This window comes from Bubalus kerabau, chromosome 2 (genome assembly GCF_029407905.1).
Source record: "Bubalus kerabau isolate K-KA32 ecotype Philippines breed swamp buffalo chromosome 2, PCC_UOA_SB_1v2, whole genome shotgun sequence".
Lineage (NCBI taxonomy): Eukaryota > Metazoa > Chordata > Mammalia > Artiodactyla > Bovidae > Bubalus > Bubalus kerabau.
In genome coordinates, this window is record NC_073625.1 from 50396316 (window position 1) to 50418267 (window position 21952).

Sequence of the window (21952 nt, forward strand, 5' to 3'; positions counted from 1 at the left end):
CAATTAGAGTTCTTACTCATCTTTACTTCTTAGAGGCTCAGTTGCCCTGTGTGTTTCGCATCATGCTTTGGGATGTGCAAACCGAGGCTCAGAGAGGGCAAGTAATTTGCCCAAGGTCACACAAAACTGAGTACTGGAGCCTTCTGTTTTCTGGAATTCCAGAATACGAACTTTAAGAAAAACTCTAGAAACTTTTTTTTTGTGTGTGGGGGTGGGGGAAGGGGCTAATTTAGACTAAGACTTCCAGCTTGGTATTTTGCCAGCTTTCTCTTATTTCTGGTTATCTGACCATAAAATAGAAAGCCAGCCTCATTAATAATTTTAGGGCGAGGGTTTCTTTTTCAGAGATGGTGGCAGAATTGAGGTAATTAGGAGTCAATCTAGCAGTCTATTCCTTCCTAAGAAGTTCAGGAATAAGCAGGCATGAAGCCCTTTGAGGTGTACATTTGTGTAGTTTGGGAAGGAGAGGAAGCAGGCACGCATCGTTTATTAAGCACCTGCTCTGTGGCGGGCTGTGTTCTCTCTCTCATGCTGTGTATAAACCCCTGGTATTAGTAAGGTGTGGGTCCTTTCCAGGATTTATTGTCTCGTTATGAAGCAGGTGTTCCTTCACCCATGCAAAAGGCAGCAGGAGCCTGGGGACTTTTTAATTGGTCCAGTGCAGGTAGTTGGTGGGTGAAGCAGGTCTTGAATTCATCTTCTGGTTCCAAGACCAGAGTTCTCTCTCCTGCCCCACAGCTTATGTTACATAATGTTTCTTTATGTCCCTGCAATATAAATCTCTAGTTGGACGGCTGGGAAGTGCTTTTGGCTGGCTTTGTCGCTTCAGCTCTCTGAAGGGAACGGCTTTCACAAACACGGATAGGGATTTGGATTTTCATGTTGTGATCATTCATATTCCAGAAGTGGGAAAGGTCATTCCCACGGGAATTCCTCGAAACTCTGGAAGCGGTGGGTCCGAAATGAGTTGGCTTGCCCTAGGATGGTCACATTTTTTTCTTTTTTTGATATTTAATACCACACATACCTTTTACTCTTGCTTGGAAAATCCCATGGATGGAAGAGCCTGTTAGGCTGCAGTCCATGGGGTCGCAAAGAGTCGGACACGACTGAGTGACTTCACTTTCACTTTTTGCTTTCACTCATTGGAGAAGGGAATGGCAACCCACTCCAGTGTTCTTGCCTGGAGAATCCCAGGGACGGGGGAGCCTGGTGGGCTGCCATCTATGGGGTCGCACAGAGTCAGACACGACTGAAGCAACTTTGCAGCGGCAGCAGCATACCTTTTTTTAAAGAAAAATTTCATGAATGAAAAGGTCGAAGTCAAAAGAAATGCAAAATAAAACCTCACCCACAAACTCATCATTCTTTGTTTTGTTTTTGTCAAAGTATATTTGATTTCCAATGTTTCAGGTATACAGCAAAGTGATACAGTTATGTATTAAAGTCATTCTTTTTTTGACTTGATTTTTAAAAAAATAATTGTTTTTTTTTACTTATTTTTCTTTTGGCTGGGCTGCATCTTTGTAGCTGCACGCAGGGGCTGTTCTTTGCTGTGGCCCTTGGGCCTCTCATTGCAGCGGCTTCTCTCGTGGCGCACACGCTCTGGAGTGTGCAGGCTTCAGTAGCTGTGGTCCATAGCATGTGGGATCGTCCCAGACCAGGGTTTGAACCTGTGCCTCCTGCATTGGCAGGCAGATTCTTACCCACTGGACCACCAGAGAAGTCCAAACTCATTATTCTTAAACAGCTCTCGCTAGTGTTTCTTTCTTCTTTTATTTGGTGTTGTATGATATAACATTTACCGTGTTAACTATTTTTAACCTTTTCCATTCACACTGTCGTGCACCCACCACCACCGTCCATCTCTAAAACTTTTTCATCTTCCCAAACTGAAACTCCATACCCCTTAAACCATAGCTCCCCATTTCTCCCTCCCCCTAGTCCCTGGCAACTACCATTTTATTTTCTGTGTCTACAAGCTTGACTGTTCTAGATGCTTCACGTGAGTGGAATTGGATAGCGTGTGTCTTTCTGTGGCTGGCTTTCACTTAGCATGATGACATCTGTGTTGTAGCGTGTCGTCATTTCCTTCCTTCAGGGCTGAATAATATTCCACTGTATGTACACGTCACATTTTCTTTATCTATTCATCTGATGATAGTTTGTTTTCATATTTTGACTCCTGTGCATGCATAATACTGGTACAAACATTATGTACACATATCTTTCTGAGTCCCTACTTTCAGTCCTTTTGAGTAGATAGATACTCAGAACTGAATTGCTGGATCATTCATGATAATTCTCTGTTTAATTTTTTGAGGAACTCCACATTGTTTTCCACGGCGGCTGCGTTAATTTACATTCCCATCAGCAGCGCACAAGGCGTCTGACTTCTGAAGTGATAGCTCATTGTAATTTTGATGTGCATTTCCCCAACAATTAGTGATGTTGAGCATATGTTCATGTGTTGTTACTGTTTACAATATTATTATTATTTGACAATATTATTGTTAGTGTTTATCCTTCCGAGTGTTTACCTTGGCATTTGTTTCTCTTTTTTTTTCCAGAATGTAATCATAGTCTATGCAAAACTATGTTTGAAATACTCTGTATTTTCCACCAAGTGCCATCATCAATAGGTCTAGACTTGCAGCAAAAGTGCACGCCCACCCAGTTAGTGCTGTATTTCGTGATGATTTTCACCACCCCAAACTCTTCTCCTTAGGAAAGCCAAGATGACTGGGATGTCAGCAGCTATCTGTCAGTAGGACCACGGGGCCCTGCACGTGGTAAATGCTCTTCTGGATTCGAAGTAAAGGCTCTGAGGTTTATTTTGCAGTGGAAGGGGTCTTAGGACAAGTTTTAATTTTTCCTTCAATCCAGAGGCCTGGAAGGTTTGGGGACAGCCTGTCTGTGACGTGTATGACCTCATAACTCAGACCCTTCAATGAACGGGTTAATTGCATGGCCTTGATTTCTAAATAGACAATAGTGTTTGTGGGGTGAGCACACCCTTCTCTCCTGTGGGTCTAAACTTCCTTTTGTCTTTTCTTTGAATCTTTAGAGCATTTTTTATAGAGACAATGTTCTGGGGTTGACTTTCCCAGGGCATTCCTAAGGGCCAGGGAACCCATGTGTCAATTCACGTGTAAGGCATGCTGGGAAGATCAGATCAGACTGATGGAGTCTGCAGCTGGCCCTGCTCCATCCCTGTGACTGTTCCACACCACCACACCCAGGTTTCCTCATCCATAACATGGGGATAATATCTGCCAGTATGCACTGTTGTGGGGGAAAAGGAGTGAACTGATTAATCAGTGGATTAGTTTCCTAAGCCACAAATTTGGTGGTTTAAAACAGCACCAATCTCCCTCCCAGTTCTGGGAGCCAGAAATCCAAAATCAGGCTCACTGGGTAAAAATCAAGATTGTAGCCCCGGGCACACTTTCTCTAAGACTCTAGGGGAGAGCCTGTACCCCACTTCTCCCAGCTTCGGGTGACTGCCCGAATTCCTTGGCTTGTGGCCGCATCACTCCTATCTTTGCTTCTGTGCATGCTCTCCTCTTGTAGCTATGAATCTCCCTATGAATCTCTGTTTTGTTAGGATAACCATGACTGCATTTTGGTTAAGACCCTCAACTATATCTCTTGACACGTAAGGTAATGTTCACAGATTTTGGGGATTAGAGGTTGGGACTGTCTGAGGGGACATTTTTTAGCCTTCCACAATCAGCAAAAATAGTAACGATATTCTCCATCAGTGATTTTGTGTGATTGGGACTGTCTTCAAGTTTCTTACATGGATCATCTGAGATCACAGGGTGGGTCAGGGAACAGTTGTGGCCTTAACCCCCACCCTGTGACTATTTCAGCCTCTGGCGTAGTGCCTGGCAGAAGACAGGAGCTCAGTACCTGATAGCTTACTGTATTTCCAATAATTTTCTGCTACACTATGCTGTCTCTCATTCAGTTTTATTCTAATAACCTTTCTTTTTTTTTTTCTTTTTTAATAATTAATTAGTTTGTGGCTGGCCTGGGTCTTCATGCTGCCCAGGCCTTTTCTCTGGTTGTGGCGAGCGGGGGCTACTCTGGTTGCGGTGTGCGGCCTTCCATCGCAGTGGCTCCTCTTGTTGCGGAGCACAGGCTTCAGGGCATGCGCACTTCAGTAGTTACAGCACGTGCGCTCAGCAGTCGCGGCTCCCAGGCTCTAGGGCACAGGCCCAGTAGTTGGGGGGCACGTGGGCTTAGTTGCTCCACGGTTTGTGGGATCTTCCTGGATCAGGGATTGAACCCGTGCCTCCTGCATTGGCAGGCAGATTCTTTACCACTGAGCCACCAGGGAAGCCCTGTTCATCTTTCCTCCTTCTTCTTTTTCAATCATGGAGGACTTAAGTTGTGTCGGCACCAATAGCGTGTTGAGTTTTGCAGGGTTGAGCTTGGGATCCATAGCTCTGATGAGACAAGAGGACACGATGTCAAATATGGGTTAATCACACCTGGGTATTAGTAGTTCCCTTCCTTTGGCACCCACGGGGATGGTTCAGTGGAGCCAGTGAAGACCTCTTGTGGGACACAAACCCGTGTCTTTCCCAACATTCCTGAATATGTTTACACCTGCTCAGTGAATCTTACCTTGGATCGTGGCCATGATTGGGAGCTCGATGTTCATTTTTCTTAAATCACTTGTTTCATGGAGATGTTACCCAATTCCAGTTTTACTCTGTAGGAATGCGTGTTGCTAGCATTATGTGCCTGAATGTATGTAGTGGCGGAGGTTTGATAGCCTGTAAAGTTGCTGATTTCACACTGTCTGTTCTGGTTTTAGAAGCGGTTCCTTAGGTTAATTCAACAAGTAGGTGTTTATTGCATGCCAGGCTCTGGGGGGCTTGCCAGATGGAACTCCTAAGCTAAGTGCATAGAGGTGGAATAAAGCACTGATCGTAATCTACAGCAATGGAAGCCAAGGTTGGGCATCAGAGCCTGATTTAACAAGAGACCTTGTTAAAGCACAGATTGCTGGCTCAGAAATAGAGATTCTGATTTAGCAGATCTGGGGTGGAGGGCAAGAATTTTGATATTGATGCTGCTGATCCAGGGACCACACTTTGAGAACCACTGTGCATGGGAGTCGTGGATGACAGACTGTCTAGCCCAGCTTGGAGGTCAGAAGGGCTTCCCAGAGGTGGAAGGGCTTCAGCTGGCCTTCGAAGGATGGGTTGGATTTTCCTAGATGGAGAAAAGAAGAGGGGGTATTCCAGGGAAGCGCGGTGTGTGTGGCAGGCTAGGGAATGGAATGCCAGGTCATGATTTTGGAGGGGTGGCCCGTAGGTGAAGCGTGAAGAAAGATGCATTGGGGACAGGCTTCTCTCTCTCCCTCTCTTTTTTGAATCCAAACAGCACGTCCTGAGGCTGACAACCGGCCACAGCGACTGAGCGTCCCCCGCTGACAGGGCTGAGACCCGGCGGCCCCTGGAGGGGGCGGCCTTGGTGGGGAGACAGCCGCTGCCCCAGGGCCAGGCCGGCCCCTCTGGGCTTCCAGGGAAACTCCCTCGGTTTTCAAAGACATCAAACCACCCTCCCCCATCCCATGGGGCCTCCTGTCAGAGCCGGACCAGGGAAGGCTATTTTCTATTCTGGTGGACTGTTGTAATTTAAATGTTTGTTTTAATAAAAATTCTAAACTGTAAAAAAAAAAAAAAAAAAAAAAAAAAGAAAGATGCAAAGGCTGAAAACAAATTCCTGTGCCCTTGGAGCCAGCGTAGACCCCTTGAAGGGGCTTTTTTTTTTTGTTCAAGGGCATAGGGATCTTACATTTCTGTAAAAGTGCAGTCACGTCTGCAGAAAGCTATGTGCCTGTTGGCGAACCTGACGAGGTCCTTCCGTCCACTTCCGTGTCAGTATCTTGAAATGGGTTTGGGGGCTCTGCAGGTACACGTGTGATATGAATAATGAGGGTTGGAAGCAAGAAATAATGTGGCTGTATCTCACTTTCCATCTCTCCCGACCTGGGACACAAGCTTTCCACTTGAACAAAATCAGCTTTGTTCTGTGATTCTCCACCCCACCCCATCCCCTTGCCAGCTTCAGGCCCCAGGAGGCCTGTTTCTTTCAGAGAGGGCAACTTAGCCACAGGGGTGGGGACCACACTGAGACCTACAGGCAAGGGCTCTGCATTTCACATCCTGGAGGATTCCAGGACTCTGGTTGCATCAAGATTCAATCTTTTACTTTCTTTCTACCTTGTAACACTTTCAGCCTCTGCATTCCTGACCCTGTGTATTGGTAGCTCACCTTTAGAACCCCAGAAGCAAGAACCTGGAATTTGCAAATTTTCTTGTTCAACCAGTTTGGTTGGATAATTGCCTCCTCGGTTGAAAGCAGTTTTTACTTTCTTGAGACCTGGGTTTGTATTATGTTTGGGGGCAAACATCTTTGATTCTACAGTGGTGGGAGGGTCGGTTTTTCATTTCTGCTCTCTGATTATGAGGTGGAAGGAATTGGGGGATGGGGTGGAAGAAAGGGGCTGTCAGAGAAGCTTTTGAGATACAAGGGGATTCACATTCTCCCCCCCACATACACCCCCCACCCCGCCCTCAAGTAATGTCCCTCTGTTGCAGTCCTTTGGGGGAGTGTGCTGGAACATTGTTTTTACAAACAGATCTGGTTTGATGTAAAGATAGCACCGGACAGGCATGATCCCTGTATAAGAGACAGACTCCTTTAAAACAAATTCAGAATTTAACTTTTCCAAGAAAGGTGTGTCCGGGTTTCTAAGGAGCTTATTTTGACAGTCTGATTCCACTGTTAAAAAACATGGAAGGAATGACTAGTACTGAGAGGGTGACAGTTTGTGGGTCACCTGCCCTCTTGGTGGCTGAGCTGTAGTGATTCAGAGTTTGCATGGTGGTGATGGATGTTAACGAGACTTATTGTGGGGATCATTTGCAATATACACATACACGGAATTAAAGATATACACCTGAAACTAATATAATAATGTTGTATTCAATTATATCTCAATTGTTGTTGTTCGCTGTTCAGTTGCTGAGTCGTGTCTGACTCTTTGTGATCCCGTGGACTGCAGCATGCCAGGCTTCCCTGTCCTTCACTATCTTCTGGAGTTTGCCCAAACTCATGTCTGTTGAGTTGGTGACCATGTGAAATCGCTCTGCTGCTACTGCTGCTAAGGCACTACAGTCGTGTCCGACTCTGTGTGCCGTCGTGTTCAACTCTTTGCGATCCCATGAGCCTACCAGGCTCCTCTGTCTATGGGATTTTACAGGCAAGAATACTGGAGTGGGTTGCCATTTCCTTTTCCAGGGGATCTTCGTGACCCAGGGATCGAACTTGGGTCTCCTGCATTGCAGGCAGACGCTTTACCATCTGAGCCATCAGGGAAGCCTAAGTTGGTGATGCCATCTTCAAATAAAAATGAGTAAAGCAAGTTAGCCTTTTGCAAGATGGTAGCATTGAAACTCAAAAAGCAATCTGCTTAATGATGAACATGGGCAACTGAAGTGGTGAGAAAACTGATGAGGAGAGCAGTTTGAACTGCATGGTCTAGTGGGGAGGAGTGAGGACATCAGTTGCCTGGGTTTGAATTCCAGCTCTAAGACCCTGAGAAGTCACGTGTCCAAAGTTAAGTGACATCTCAGGCCTTAGTTTCCTCATCTGTAAAATGGGTATAATACACATCCATCTCACAGGATAGTCATAGAGATTAAATGAGTTATTTGTGAAGAGCTTAAAATGGTGTCTGGTGCCTGGTACATGTGTATGTATGCTGCTGCTGCCGCCTAGCTCCTGAAGTTGTGTCCGACTCTGTGCGACCCTATGGGCTGCAGCCTGCCAGGCTCCTCTGTCCATGGGATTCTTTAGGCAAGCGTGCTAGAGTGGGTTGCATGCCCTCTTCCAGGGGATCTTCCCGACCCAGGGATCGAACCCGGGTTTCCTGCATTGCAGGTGGATTCTTTCCTGCTGAGCCACCAGGGAAGCCCACGTGTATGTATGGAACATATATATGGTACATGTGTATAAATGTTTATTACAATAAATCGCTCTCTAGGACATAAGAATAATGTTGAAAAAAGTTAATGATAAACTTTTCTGACTTTTTAGCACAGAGCTTGTAGCCCACTCGAAACTCTGCTTTAATGTCCAGTTTTTTATGTAGTTTGTTCTAGAACATTCATGTTTTCTCTGTGATTATCTTAGACTTTGGAAAAGCAAAGAAGGCACTGGGAGGTTTCCTCAGAATTTAGTCACTGACGTTAAATAGTGTGGGAAAAGAAAGCGCTGGAAGACTCTTGCAGAGGGTTGTTGCTATGGTTTCCCAACGGTGGGTTATAGAGTATTTGTTGGTTTATTTAAGACAGTTGTGATAACATTAAAGAACTGAAGTAGAATAAAAAATTTCAGTGCAGCCCACCTGATACAGTCGGTGTTGTGTGAGACATTTTTTGTGTTGTGTACCTGGGTGGGCTGGGTTTACCATTAGACCCTAACTCACGGTCCTTCTTCGTCTCCCCCTGCCAGCACGCTGTCTCATGTCTATATCTGCCAGTCGGTTTGCACTGCCCATCAGTTTTGCATGGATTCTCAAATGAGATTTTCTTAAAAATATTTTCTCCTTGTCCTAGCAACCAGATGTTAAGTTTAGGGTTTTAATACTTTCGAAATTTTTCTTTTCTTTAGTGTTAAATTTTTCCATTTCGCTCTTCTCTTCCTGGAACTTTGGTGAATTTTGATGTTGCATGTGATCAGTCCAGAGTCCGGGAGGCCTGATCCAAGAGTTTTAGGACGGTCACACACAACTGAGAGACGTTTTGGTGACTTAACTATTTGTGAGGATCAATCAAACCTTTTTACAGCTTTGAGTCTGTACCAGGCATATTATACTTTATAAATATTGACTGATTTGATTTTCATAATAGTACAAACTAGCTGATATCATCACCATCATCGCCTTTCTACAGATGAGGAAAACTGAGGCCCCAAGGGTATGACTTGGCCAAGGTTGAGTCCTGGTAGGTGACAGGGCAGGGATCTAAGTTCAAGTATTCTGGCTATAGAGACAGTGCTGACAGTCACTCTGCTGAATTCTAAATCAGTTTTTGAATTTTATTTGAAGCTAACTTGTGCAAGGAGATCCAACTAGTCAATCCTAAAGGAAATCAGTCCTGAATATTCATTGGAAGGACTGATGCTGAAGCTGAAACTCCAATACTTTGGCCACCTGATGCAAAGAACCGACTTGTTGGAAAAGACAATGATGCTGGGAAAGATTGAAGGCAGGAGGAGAAGGGGACGCCAGAGGATGAGATGGTTGGATGGCATCACCGACTCCATGGACATGAGTTTGAGTAGGTTCCGGAAGTCGGTGATGGACAGGGAAGCCTGGTGTGCTGCAGTCCGTGGGGTCGCAAAGAGTTGGACGTGACTGACTGAACTGAACTGAATGTGTGCGTGTGTGCTAAGTTGCTTCATTGTGTTCGACTCAGTGTGACCCCATGGACTGTAGCCCACCAGGCCCCTCTGTCCATGGGATTCTCCAGGCAGAAATACTGGAGTGGCTTGCATTTCCTCCTCCAGGGGATCTTCTCCACCTAGGGATTGAACCCATGTCTCTTATGTCTCATGCATTAGCAGGTGGGTTCTTTACCATGAGCGCCACCAGGAAAGCCCTTAAAGCTAATAGTTTGTTTGAACTGAAGTTTAGTTGATTTTTCGGAGAAGGCAATGGCAACCCACTCCAGTACTCTTGCCTGGAAAATCCCATGGACAGAGGAGCCTGGTGGGCTGCAGCCCATGGGGTCACTAAGAGTCGGACACGACTGAGCGACTTCACTTTCACTCACTTTAGTTGATTTAGAGAGTTAATAATTTCAATTGAGGCTTTCTCGTTATTGCTAAGTGGCTTCAGAGGTCTAAACCTTCAGGGCCAGCTGGGGCTCCTATGCTTTTAGTTCCTATGATTGCCCTAACAAAGTACCACAGACTGGGTGACTTCAAAGAACTCAGATTTAGGGGATGTCCCTGGCTGTCTGGTGGTTAAGAATCCACCTGCCAATGCAGGAGACACAGGTTTGATCCCTGGTCGAGGCACTAAGATCCCACATGCCACATCCCACATGCAACTAAGCCTGTTAGCAGCAACTACTGAAGCCTGAGTCCCGTAGAACCGATGCTCCGCGGCTAGAGACGCCACCGCAACGAGAGGCCCGCACACCGCAACCAGAGAAAGCGTGAGCCAGCAACAAAGAGCCCAGGCACTGCCACTACGACCCGGTGCAGCCAAAAACAAATAAATTAATAATTAAAAAAAAATAGAGAAAAATTCTGTGCTTTAAAAAAAACTTCATGAACCACCCCCTGCGCCCCCCCCCCCCCCAAAGCCCTGAGATTTATTTTCCCACTGTTCTGGAGGCTACAGGTTCAAAGTCAAGGTGTTGGCAGGGCTTTGCTCCTGCTGAAGGGTCTAGGTAATCTCTTCCTTGCTCCTAGATGCAAAGTTGCCGACAGTCCTTGGTGTCCCTTGGCTTGTTGGTCCGTCACTCCAAACTTCGCCTCTGTTGGAAGGACCCAGTCACTCTGGATTAGGAACCCACTCTCCTCCAGTATGTCCTCATTTTAGCTCACTACCACTGCAGAGACCCAGCTGTAAAATGTAAATGATTTACAGATAAGGTCACTGTTACAGGCTGGATTGGGGGTGTGTGTCCCCCATCTTTGGGTTTCCCTGGTAGCTCAGCTGGTAAAGCATCTGCCTGCAGTGTAGGCCCTCCATCTTTAAGGGCTGAAGCCTTACCACGCAGTAATACAGAATGTGAGTGTACTTGGAGACGGGGCCTTTAAAGAGGTGTCTGTTCTCAGTCCCTCAGTCATGTCTGACTCTTTGCGACCCCATGGACTGTAGCTCACCAGCCTCCTCTATCCACGAGATTCTCCAGGCAAGAACACTGGAGCGGGTTGCCAGTTTCTCATCCAGGGGATCTTCCCGACCTAGGGATCGAACCTGAGTTCGAGGTAATGAAGTTAAAATGAGGCCCTTAGGTGGGCCCTAATTCAGTCCGACTGGCGTCCTTCTGAGAAAAGGCGATTTGGACACACTTACATGAGAGATGCACGGACACGGGAAGACACGGTGAGAAGGTGGCCATCGACAAGCCGTGGGGAAACTAGCCCTGCCGACATCTGGATCTCAGACCTCCAGCCTCCAGAACTGTGAGAAAATAAATTTATGCCATTTAAGCCCCATAGCCTATGGTTCTTTATTATGACAGCCCTAGAGGACAGATGGTAAAGCATCTGCCTGCAACACAGGATACCTGGGTTCAATCCCTGGGTCGGGAAGATCCCCTGGAGAAGGAAATGGCAACCCACTCCAGTATTCTTGCCTGGAGAATCCCATGGATGGAGGAGCCTGGTAGGCTACAGTACATGGGATCACAAAGAGTTGGACACGACTGAGCGACTTCACTTCACTTCAGAGGACAGATAGTCATATTCACAGGCATGAGGCTTAAGACTTCAGAATACTTTTGGGAGACACAGTTGAACCCACAATGCCAGGGTTAGTCACTCAGTCATGTCTGACTCTTTGTGACTCCATGGACTGTAGCCCTCCAGGCTCCTCTGTCCATGGGATTCTCCAGGCAAGAAGACTGGAGTAGGTAGCCATTCCCTTCTCCAGGAGATCTTCCTGACCCAGGGATTGAACCCAGGCCTCATGCATTGCAGGGAGACTCTTTACCTTAGGATGCTGGTTCTGGTCTTGGATTATATGGAAAGGCAGCTTTTGGCTTCTTTCCAGCTCAGCACTGATATATCTGCCTGAAAGAAATAAACAGCCTCTTGTGCCGGGGAGGGCCCTGGAGGCATAACGCAGAAGCTGTCTGACTCATCCTCCAAGTTTGCGGGCTTTAGAGGCACCTGGTAACTTGCTGGTGGCAGGAGCTGTCAGCCTAGGTTTCCTGGGAGAGGGACACACATGGCTGCCTTCACTGATTTCTAAGAGCCTCCAACTTTATCCCTTCTAAAGATGCTCTGCCTCAGACGCCACAGACAAAGCTCTGGGCGTGGATCTGGCACGCCCTCCCGGCCCCGCCCCTCCTCGGCGTCCCTCCCCTTGTCTTCGCCCCTCCCCTCCCCTCTGCTCCCCTCCTCCCGGCTCTCTGGAGTCTCAGACCCTCCGGGGATGGGAGAGGCGCTCAGCTCCCCTGGGAAAGGGGATGAGGCATCGCTCTGAGACGCCTGGTTATTTTTTTTTGCTTCCTTCCTGGGTGTGGGCGTTTGTGTTGACAGCGGCGGAGGAGGCGCGGTGACGGGCGCTTGGAACACTTGGGTGCTGGTGGAGCGGGTGGGAGGTGGTGCCCGTGCCTGGCAGGTGACTTGGCGCTCACGTGGCCCTGAGGGTCCAGCAGGACGGTGGCAGAACCGGAAGTGCTCCTCCGGGCTGGGGATCCCATAGCGTCCTCCGTGTTGCACGAAGGGGCGCTGCCTGCTGCTCTTCCGTGGCTCTCCAAGTGGGAGACTCTGCGGGCACCCCTGTCTTTGCAGGCAAGCCTTCGTGGCGGTCCTGAGAGTCGGGCCAAAAAGAAAGCTGAGCGCCAAAGAATTGATGCTTTTGAACTGTGGTGTTGGAGAAGACTCTTGAGAATCCCTTGGACTGCAAGGAGATCCAACCAGTCCATCCTAAAGGAAATCAGTCCTGATTATTCATAGGAGACTGATGCTGAAGCTGAAACTCCAATACTTTGGCCATCTGATGTGAAGAACTGACTCATTGGAGAAGACCCTGATGCTGGGAAAGATTGAAGGTGGGAGGAGACGGGGCTGACAGACGATGAGATGGTTGGATGGCATCACCAACTCGATGGACATGAGTTTGAGTAAGCTCCTGGAGTTGGTGATGGACGGGGAGGCCTGGTGTGCTGCAGTCCATGGGGTCTCAAAGAGTCAGACAGGACTGAGCGACTGAACTGCACCTGGAAACTGTAGTGGGGAGTGCGCTCCATCCCCGAGATCTCCATCAAATATCCCCCAAGTGTATTCAGACATAAAGCTTGGGAAGATCGGAGCACTGTCTGGAACACCAGGTGGGGCTCAGCTCAGCGCCTGACTCCACTAGAAATATGTGTGTTCTTGATGTTGGAGGGAAAGGGGAGTGATCAAACTCACCCTGTTTGCTAACCCTTCTTCCGCATGTCATACCTCACATGCCAGGAATGTCTCTGTTTCCCCTGGTATTTAGACTCTGGAATTGCCCCTGGTGAAGTGGTTGGAAGAGGCCCCGCCCCCCGCGCTAGGGTATTGAAACATAGGCACCTACTTATCCATCAGATTTGGAAACTGAGATTAAGGTAAGCAGGCCTGGATCATAACTGGGTACTTGGATAGGAATTTCAAGATGAAAGTCTACCTCTGTTTTTCTTTCTCTCCCCTCCACATCCCAAGAAAAGACACACAATAATTCCAGTCTGGGGCTTTTTCCACATTCTACCCTGTATTAGTTTCCAGGGGCTGCGGTAAGAAGCTGTCTTGAACTGGGTGGCTTAAAACAGTGTACAGATTTATTCTCACAGTTCAGAAGGCTAAGAATTCTGAGATCAAGGTGTTGGCAGAATTATGCTCCCTCTGGAGGCCCTGGGAAAGAATCCACCCTAGCTTCTTCCTAGTTTTGGGTTTAGTTCAGTTCAGTTGCTCAGTCATGTCCGACTCATTATGACCCCATGGACTACAGCACGCCAGGCCTCCCTGTCCATCACCAACTCCGGGAGCTTACTCAAACTCATTTCCGTCGAGTCGGTGATGCTGTCCAGCCATCTCATCCTCTGTTGTCCCCTCTTCCTTCCGCCTTCAATCTTTCCCAGCATCAGCGTGTTTTCCAACAAGTCAGTTCTTCACATCAGGTGGCCAAAGTATTGGAGTTTCAGCTTCAGCATCAGTCCTTCCAATGAAAATTCAGGACTGATTTCCTTTAGGATGAACTGGTTGGATCTCCTTGCAGTCCAAGGGACTCTCAAGAGTCTTCTCCAACACCACAGTTCAAAAGCATAGTTCTTCGGTGCTCAGCTTTCTTTATAGTCCAACTCTCATATCCATACATGACTACTGGGAAAACCATAGCCTTGACTATATGGACCTTTGTCAGCAACGTAATGTCTCTGCTTTTCAATACGCTGTCTAGGTTGGTCATAACTTTTCTTCCAAGGAGCAAGTGTCTTTTAATTTCATGGCTGCAATCACTATCTACAGTGATTTTGGAGCCCCAAAAAATAAAGTCTGAGACTGTTTCCACTGTTTCCCATTCTATTTCCCATGAAGTGATGGGACCAGATGCCATGATCTTAGTTTTCTGAACGTTGAGTTTTAATCCAATTTTTCCACTCTTCTCTTTCACTTTCATCAAGAGGCTCTTTAGTTCTTCTTTGCTTTCTGCCGTAAGTGTGGTGTCATCTGCATATCTGAGGTTATTGATATTACTCCCGGCAATCTTGATTCCAGCTTGTGCTTCATCCAACCCGGCATTTCTCATGATGTACTCTGCATGTAAGTTAAATAAGCAGCGTGACAATATACAGCCCTGACGTACTCCTTTTCTGATTTGCAACCAGTCTGTTGTTCCAGGTCCAGTTCTAACTGTTGCTTCTTGACCTGCATACAGGTTTCTCAGGAGGCAGATCAGGCGGTCTGGTATTTCCATCTCTTTAAGAATTTTGCATAGTTTGCAGATTGATGTCATCATTTGCAAAGACCCTATTTCCTAGGTCATGTTTTCCTAGATCATATTCCTAGGTACCAGGGTTAGGACTTAAGCATATATTGGGGGGACACAACTGGACCCACCACACCCCCGCCACCACTTCCATTGCATTGCCGTCCTGAAATGCCTTCCTATTTGATTGATGTTAGGGGCACGACTGCCTGCATCGATTTTATTATTATCTGTTTCTTCCCTCTTCGTCTGACCTAATTCTTTCTTTTTTTTAATTTGGCCATACCTTGTGGCATGTGGGATCTTAGGTCCTCAACCAAGGATTGAACCCGGACCTCTGCTGTGGAAGCATGGAGTCTTAACCGTTGGGCTGCCACGGGAGTCCCCCATGTCATTGTTTTGATCGTGTCTCTCCCCCTACTCCCTTGCCCTACTCTTCCCTGCTAAATGTCTCTTGTCGTTATTCTTTGCTTTGTTGAGCCTCTAATGATAGCACACTTCTGTCTGGACGTTTCAGTTTTGTGCCTTTCTGGAGGACATACACATTCTCCAAAGATCCTGCGTGGTATTCACCTCGGGAGAAATACAGATATTTGTCCGAGATCTGATTCCTGTCTGTTCCACTAGACTGGAAAGCCTATCAAGACAAGGGACCATGACTTTAGTTCATGAATGATTGTAACCTTTGTACCGAGATCAGTCCCTGGTTCAGCAAGATCCCACATGCCTCAGAGCAGCTAAGCCATGTGCCACAACTACTGAGCCCATGCTCTAGGGCCCTCGAGCTGAGACTCCTGAGCCCAGATGCCGCAGCTGCTGGAGGCCCCGTGCCTAGAGCCCCTGGTCCACAGCAAGAAAAGCCACTGCAGTGAGAATCCAGTGCGCGGCCACAGAGCGGAGCCCCTGCTCCCCGCAACCAGAGAAACGCCTGCACAGCTACGGAGACCCAGCACAGCCCCCCTCCAAAAAACCCAGTAAGTAAAAAATGAAATAAAACAGTGGTAAAGGTGATACATGTCTTAGTGTTTGCTTATTTTTGGCTGCTCTGGGTCTTTGTTGCTGCGTGCGAGCTTTCTCCAGTTGCGGTGAGCAGGGGCAACTTTTCATTGTGGTTTGTGGGCTTCTCATTGTGGTGGCTTCTCTTGTGAAGCGCAGGCTGCGGGGCCTCAGTGGCTGGGCTTGTGGGCTCTCGAGCACAGGCTTAGTAATTGTGGCGCACAGCCTTAGTTGCCCCCAAGGCACGTGGGATCTTCCCCGGCCAGGGATCGAACCTGTGTCCCCTGCATTGGCAGGTAGATTTTTAGCCACTGGACCCCCAGGACAGTCCTGATACATTTAATGTTCTGTGTAGAACATTAAACCTCAACACTGCACATGTGCAAAATGTTATGGAAGGATGCAAAAAAAAAACCAACCCAATTCATACCACATTTCTGTGCATGGATTGTGTGTGTGAAAGAGTGAGTGGGTTTGGAGAATGTTCCAGAGGAAAGGCAGGGAGAGATGAATGGGGAAGCAGCCAGAGGGGCTGGCAAATGCCCGTTGAGAGGAAAAGTTGGACTGGGGGGAAAGCGTCTGGGTAGTTATCAATGCTTGTGGTTGTAATCAGAGCTCTGTCTCCAGCCAGCTGTGGGATTTTGAGCAAATCAATCGTTTCCCATTGTGGGCATCTGCTTTGAAAGGGAGCTGGCAGAGTAACCTCTGCACATCTTTCCAGCTCAGAAAACTTCAGAGTTTTGAAGCATCTAACAGGGTATCACTGAGTCACTCATTTTTTTTTTTCCCCCTTCTTTCACAATTCTCTGCAATGTCTACACTCTGTGCGGGCTCTTCTGATCCTACTGGCTTCAGGCAGCGCGTTTGAAGGCATCACCTTTTGGTCAAGAAGCTCCAGTTTTTTTTAATGTCATCAGTTCATTTGGTTAAGAACACATTTAATTTTTTCTGAGTTTTTCTTCACTCCAATCCAGTTTTCATGTTTCCTAGTTTTAAAATTTTCCGTCACAGATGTAGAAAACAAACTTCTGGTTACCAGGGGGAAGACCTCTGAGAGGAGAGATAAATTGGAAGTTTGGGATTGACGTGTACACACTACTATATATAAAAAAGATAACTAATTAGGACCCTGGTGGCTCAGCAGTAAAGAATCCACCTGCAATGCAGGAGACCCACGTTCTATCTCTGGGTTGGGAAGATCCCCTGGAGATGGGAATGGCAACCCATTCTAGTATTCTTGCCTGGAGAATTCTGTGGACAGAGGAGCCTTGTGGGCTACAGCCCGTGGTGTTGCAGAGTCATACACAACTGAGTGACTAAGTCTTTTGCTTTCATTTAGCACAAGAAACTCTACTCAATACTCTCTTATGACCTATATGGAAAAGAATCTAAAAAAGAGGGGATATATGTATATGTCTAACATTCACTTTGCTGTACATGTGAAACTAACACAACATTGTAATCAACTATACTCCAAGATAAATTTTTAAAAATGAATAAATCAACCGTCATCCTAAAAAAATTTCCTTGGCCTTTGTTTGTAGTTCTTGGTCTTCTTGGATTCTAATAACTTATGCTGATAATAGTAACCCCTGTATATAGCTACGCTTTTTGCATGCATTCAGTCATTGGAACCTTATGTCAGCACCGTGACGTGGATTCATGGTTTCTGTTCTGTGGATAACGGGAAGCGAGAGGTGAAGGAGCTTGTCTGGGCTCGCGCTCGCCCCGCGGGGCAGTGGCTGCGCTGTGACTGCGCCTGGCTTGTTCTGAGCTGTGTGCACGCCATACCCTCTGTGCTAGGCTAGTGCAGCTCTTCTGTGTCCCAGGTCCCTGGATGGCAGGGCCATTATCTTTGTGTTTTTGGTCCTTCTGAGGACTCTAGTACAGGCCTGTCAGAGACCAATAGAAGTTTTTAGAAGGTACTTTCTAGTTTCTTTGAGAGGAATCATTCCTGGGAATTCCTTGGCAGGCCAGTGGTTAGTCAGCGGGACAGCAGCACTTTCATTACTTGGGGCCTGAATTTTGATCCCTGGTCAGGGAACTAGGGTTAGGGTCGAGGCACTTAGGATCCTATAAGCTTTACAGCTCCACGAAAAAAAAAAGAAAGAGGAATCATTTCTGTCTCACTGTGTCAGGGAAGGAATAGCTCTTGTGCTGAGCAGAACGCAGTAGTCAGGTTCTTAGCTTCTGGGGAGAAGAGTTAGCTTCCTCAAAAATTTCCTTTATAAACTCAAGAGGGGCTATTAGTGAGTGTGGTATCCTGTGAAAAATGCAGCCTAATTTAACATCTGAAAGGATGATTCAAGATCCGAGCATAGAAAAGCCACGCTGGGTTCCTGCATTTCCCCTCTGCTCCACAACTCATCAGCAGCCCCCGTTTGCATCCAGGGACCCTTCCATGGAGAACTAGCCTTAGGGCCGCTGCTTTGAGCTAACTAGGCTTCCCTGATAGCTCAGTTGGCAAAGAATCCGCCTGCAATGCAGGATACCCCTGTTCGATTCCTGGGTCAGGAAGATCCGCTGAAGAAGGGATAGGTTACCCAGTCCAGTATTCTTGGGCTTCCCTGGTGGCTCAGCTGGTAAAGAATCTGCCTGCAGTGTGGGAGACCTGGGTTCGATCTTGGGTTGGGAAGGTCCCCTGGAGAAGGGAAAGGCTACCCACTCCAGTATTCTGGCCTGGAGAATTCCATAGACTATATAGTCCATGGGGTCTCTAAGAGTCTGACATGTCTGAGTGACTTTCACTTTGAGCTAACTAGGAAGTAGGGCATTTCCCAACTCTGGAAGTTTTCATGTTACTGTGTTCTCAAATCTAATCTCTCTTCTCTTCCTCTGGAGAGAGGTTTAGATCCTAGCCACCTATCAGTTCAGTTCAGTTGCTCAGTTGTGTCCGTCTCTTTGAGACCCCATGGACTGCAGTATGCCAGGCTTCCCTGTCTGTCACCAACTCCCAGAGCTTGCTCAAACTCATGTCCATAGAGTCAGTGATGCCATCCAACCATCTCATCCTCTGTCATCCCCTTCTCGTCCCTCCTTCAATCTTTCCCAGCATCAGAGTCTTTTTGAATGAGTCAGTTCTTTGAATCAGGTGGCCAAAGGATTGGAGTTTCATGATGTCCTTCCAATGAATATTCAGGATTGATTTCCTTTAGGATGAACTGGTTTGATCTCCTTGCAGTCCAAGGGACTCTCAAGAGTCTTCTCCAACACTACAGTTCAAAAGCATCAATTCTTTGGCGCTCAGCTTTCTTTATAGTCCAACTCTCACATACATACATGACAACTGGAAAAACCATAGCCTTGACCAGATGGACCTTTGTCAGCAAAGTAATGTCTCTGCTTTTTAATATGCTGTCTGCTGCTGCCACTGCTAAGTCGCTTCAGTTGTGTCTGACTCTGTGCGATCCCATAGATGGCAGCCAACCAGGCTCCCTCGTCCCTGGGATTCTCCAGGCAAGAACACTGGAGTGGGTTGCCATTTCTTTCTCCAATGCATGAAAGTGGAAAGTGAAAGTCAAGTCACTCAGTCGTGTCCAACTCTTCGCGACCCCATGGCCTGCAGCCTACCAGGCTCCTCCTTCCATGGGATTTTCCAGGCAAGAGTACTGGAGTGGGGTGCCATTGCCTTCTCTGAATATGCTGTCTAGGTTGGTCATAGCTTTTTTTCCAAGCAGCAAGCATCTTTTTTTTGTATGTAAATGAATTTATTTATTTTAATTGGAGGCTAATTACTTAATGATATTGTAGTGGTTTTGCCATACATTGACATGAATCAGCCATGGGTGTACATGTGTTCCCCATCCTGAACTCCCCTCCCACCTCCCTCCCCATCCCATCCCTCTGGGTCATCCCAGTGCACTGACCGCGAGCGCCCTGTCTCATGCATCGAACCTGGACTGGTGATCTGTTTCATATATGAAAATATACATGTTTCAATGCTATCTCTCAAATCATTCCACCCTCACCTTCTTGCACAGAGTCCAAAAGTCTGTTCTTGACATCTGTGTCTCTTTTGCCGTCTCTCATATAGGGTCATCGTTACCATCTTTCTAAATTCCATATATATGCATTAATATACTGTATTGGTGTTTTTCTTTCTGACTTACTTCACTCTGTATGATAGGCTCCAGTTTCATCCACCTCATTAGAACTGATTCAAATGCGTTCTTTTTAATAGCTGAGTAATATTTCATTGTGTATATGTACCACAGCTTTCTTATCCATTCATCCCAAGCAGCAAGCACCTTTTAATTTCATGGCTGCAGTCACAATTTGCAGTGATTTTGGAGGCCAAGAAAATAAAGTCTCTCACTGTTTCCATGTTTCTCCCTTTATTTGCCATGAAGTGATGGGACCGGATGCCATGATCTTAGTTTTTTAAATATTGAGTTTTAAGCCAGCTTTTTCACTCTCCTCTCTCACTTTGATCAAGAGGCTCTTTAGTTCTTCTTCACCTTCTGCCATAATGATGGTGTCATCTGAGATTATTGGTATTTCTCCCAGCAGTCTTGATTCCAGCTTGTGCTTCATCCAGCCTGGCATTTCGCATGATGTACTCTGCATGTAAGTTAGCCACCCATATTGCTTTCATTTCTCAAACCAGCATTTTTGAACTTGGAGGGATGGGGCTTATTCTCAGGGTGGCTTCTAGTAGAGATCTTGCCTGCTCGGAGCCACCTTCTCTTTGCCAAAATATAGCCCATCCTTGGAAAGTATAAGGATGTGAGTCACCCTAAAGGAGTGGATTCTTTGCTCTTAGCTGACCTGCCCAGTCTTCCGGATGTGCCCTTGCATCTCAGTGAAGATTAAATCAAGCTCTTCCTTTGCCTGCAGATGTGACTAATGCAGCCGAGCCAGATGGCTCAGTGGTAAAGAATCTGCCTGCAAATGCAGGAGAAGAGAGTTGGATGCTTGGGTCAGGAAGATCCCCTGGAGAAGGAAATGGAAACCCATTCCAGTTTTCTCATCAGGAGAATATCATGGACAGAAGAATCTGGCAGGCTACAGTCCGTGAGGTCTCAAAGAGTCAGACATGATTGAGTACGCATGCGAAACACAACTAATCTCAAGCTGATCGGTTTCTCAAACACGGTTGTTTGCTGATATTCCAGGTTGCCCTGTGTTGCCTTGGTAGGCAAGCAGGGACCTGTAACTCCCCTGGCAAGTCAAGACAGACAGCAGGCCAACCATCAGCTTGCTCAGACCTCACCTGGAACAAAGTCAAGCTTCCTTTGCAAGATTCAGACTCTTGTTTGCTATTGGATTGGGCATGGATCAAGAGGAGAGACACTGAATCTTTTATCCATTTGCAAATGATACGTGGTAGGTATTAATCAGAGATCTGCTCTGGGAAAGGGGTGGGCTGATCCAAACTCCTTCATCGGATTACCTGGAACACTTGGTGCATTGAATCATCATGAGCGTTTTAGAGTTGGAAGGGGCGACTTTGGCTTTCACATTTGATAGTTGACAAAACATCAGCTCTCTAGCAGTTTGACCCAGACAAGTTCTATCATGGGAGTAGACTGGAGTGAGCACTCCCTGAGGTTATGGGCCATCTGTCCTGGAGCGAGGCCACTGAGATGGAAAGACAGCCTTCTAAAAACTTGGAGTGGTGGTCAAGGAAGAGGCATATGCATAAGATTAAAATAATAAGGAAAGGACTAAGCTGCAAGTCCTCACCCACAGAGACCCCTGGTTCACTGCCCACATCTGCTTCATGCTCAGTGGATCTTGGTGTCTTGCCCAGAGCCTGGGATTGGTCCTTTTAGGGTGATGTGTGGAGTTGTTCATTCAAGACTCTGCAGAACAAGCCTGGTGGAGGTCGGTGGTGTGAGGGCACAGCCTTGGGGTGTGAACCCTCGAGACAAGGACTGTGCCTCTGCTGGGACCATGGGCATTGGGCCTTTCTGATCTCTCAAAGCTCAGTGTTAGACTCTGCAGTGTAATTGACCTCATTGCCCGCCTCCCTGAATGCATGTAATCAGGACATGACTCCTGTACTCACACAGTGGACCACAGCTAGCAAAGCCTCTTCCGATGTTCATTTTGTCTTTGAAAGACTCACCTTGCATGGGTTTGGTCCTGAGTTGTGAGCAGGCCTCCTGTCATACCTGTGTGCTCATCTCGCAGGTGGAGCAGTGTACGGAGTGGCCTCATGGGGGAAGGAGGGCTGATCAATCGATGAGCAGGAACATTTTATTTTCTTGGCTGCACAAGGCTTCTTTGCTGCAT

At 47.0% G+C, this 21952-nt stretch overlaps 1 protein-coding gene and 1 long non-coding RNA gene across 6 annotated transcripts in view; one reads left to right on the top strand and one right to left on the bottom strand.

Moving 5' to 3' along the window:
- The window catches only part of TIAM1 (TIAM Rac1 associated GEF 1), a 492037-nt gene that overhangs the window by 74158 nt on the left and 395927 nt on the right, over positions 1-21952 (top strand). The gene's annotated exons all lie outside the window — the stretch shown is intronic.
- Positions 4341-11987, bottom strand: LOC129643339 (uncharacterized). Its single transcript, XR_008710241.1, has 3 exons — positions 11756-11987; positions 11117-11224; positions 4341-5229 (listed from the first exon to the last, which is right to left on the bottom strand). It is a non-coding gene; the product is annotated as an uncharacterized LOC129643339 (long non-coding RNA).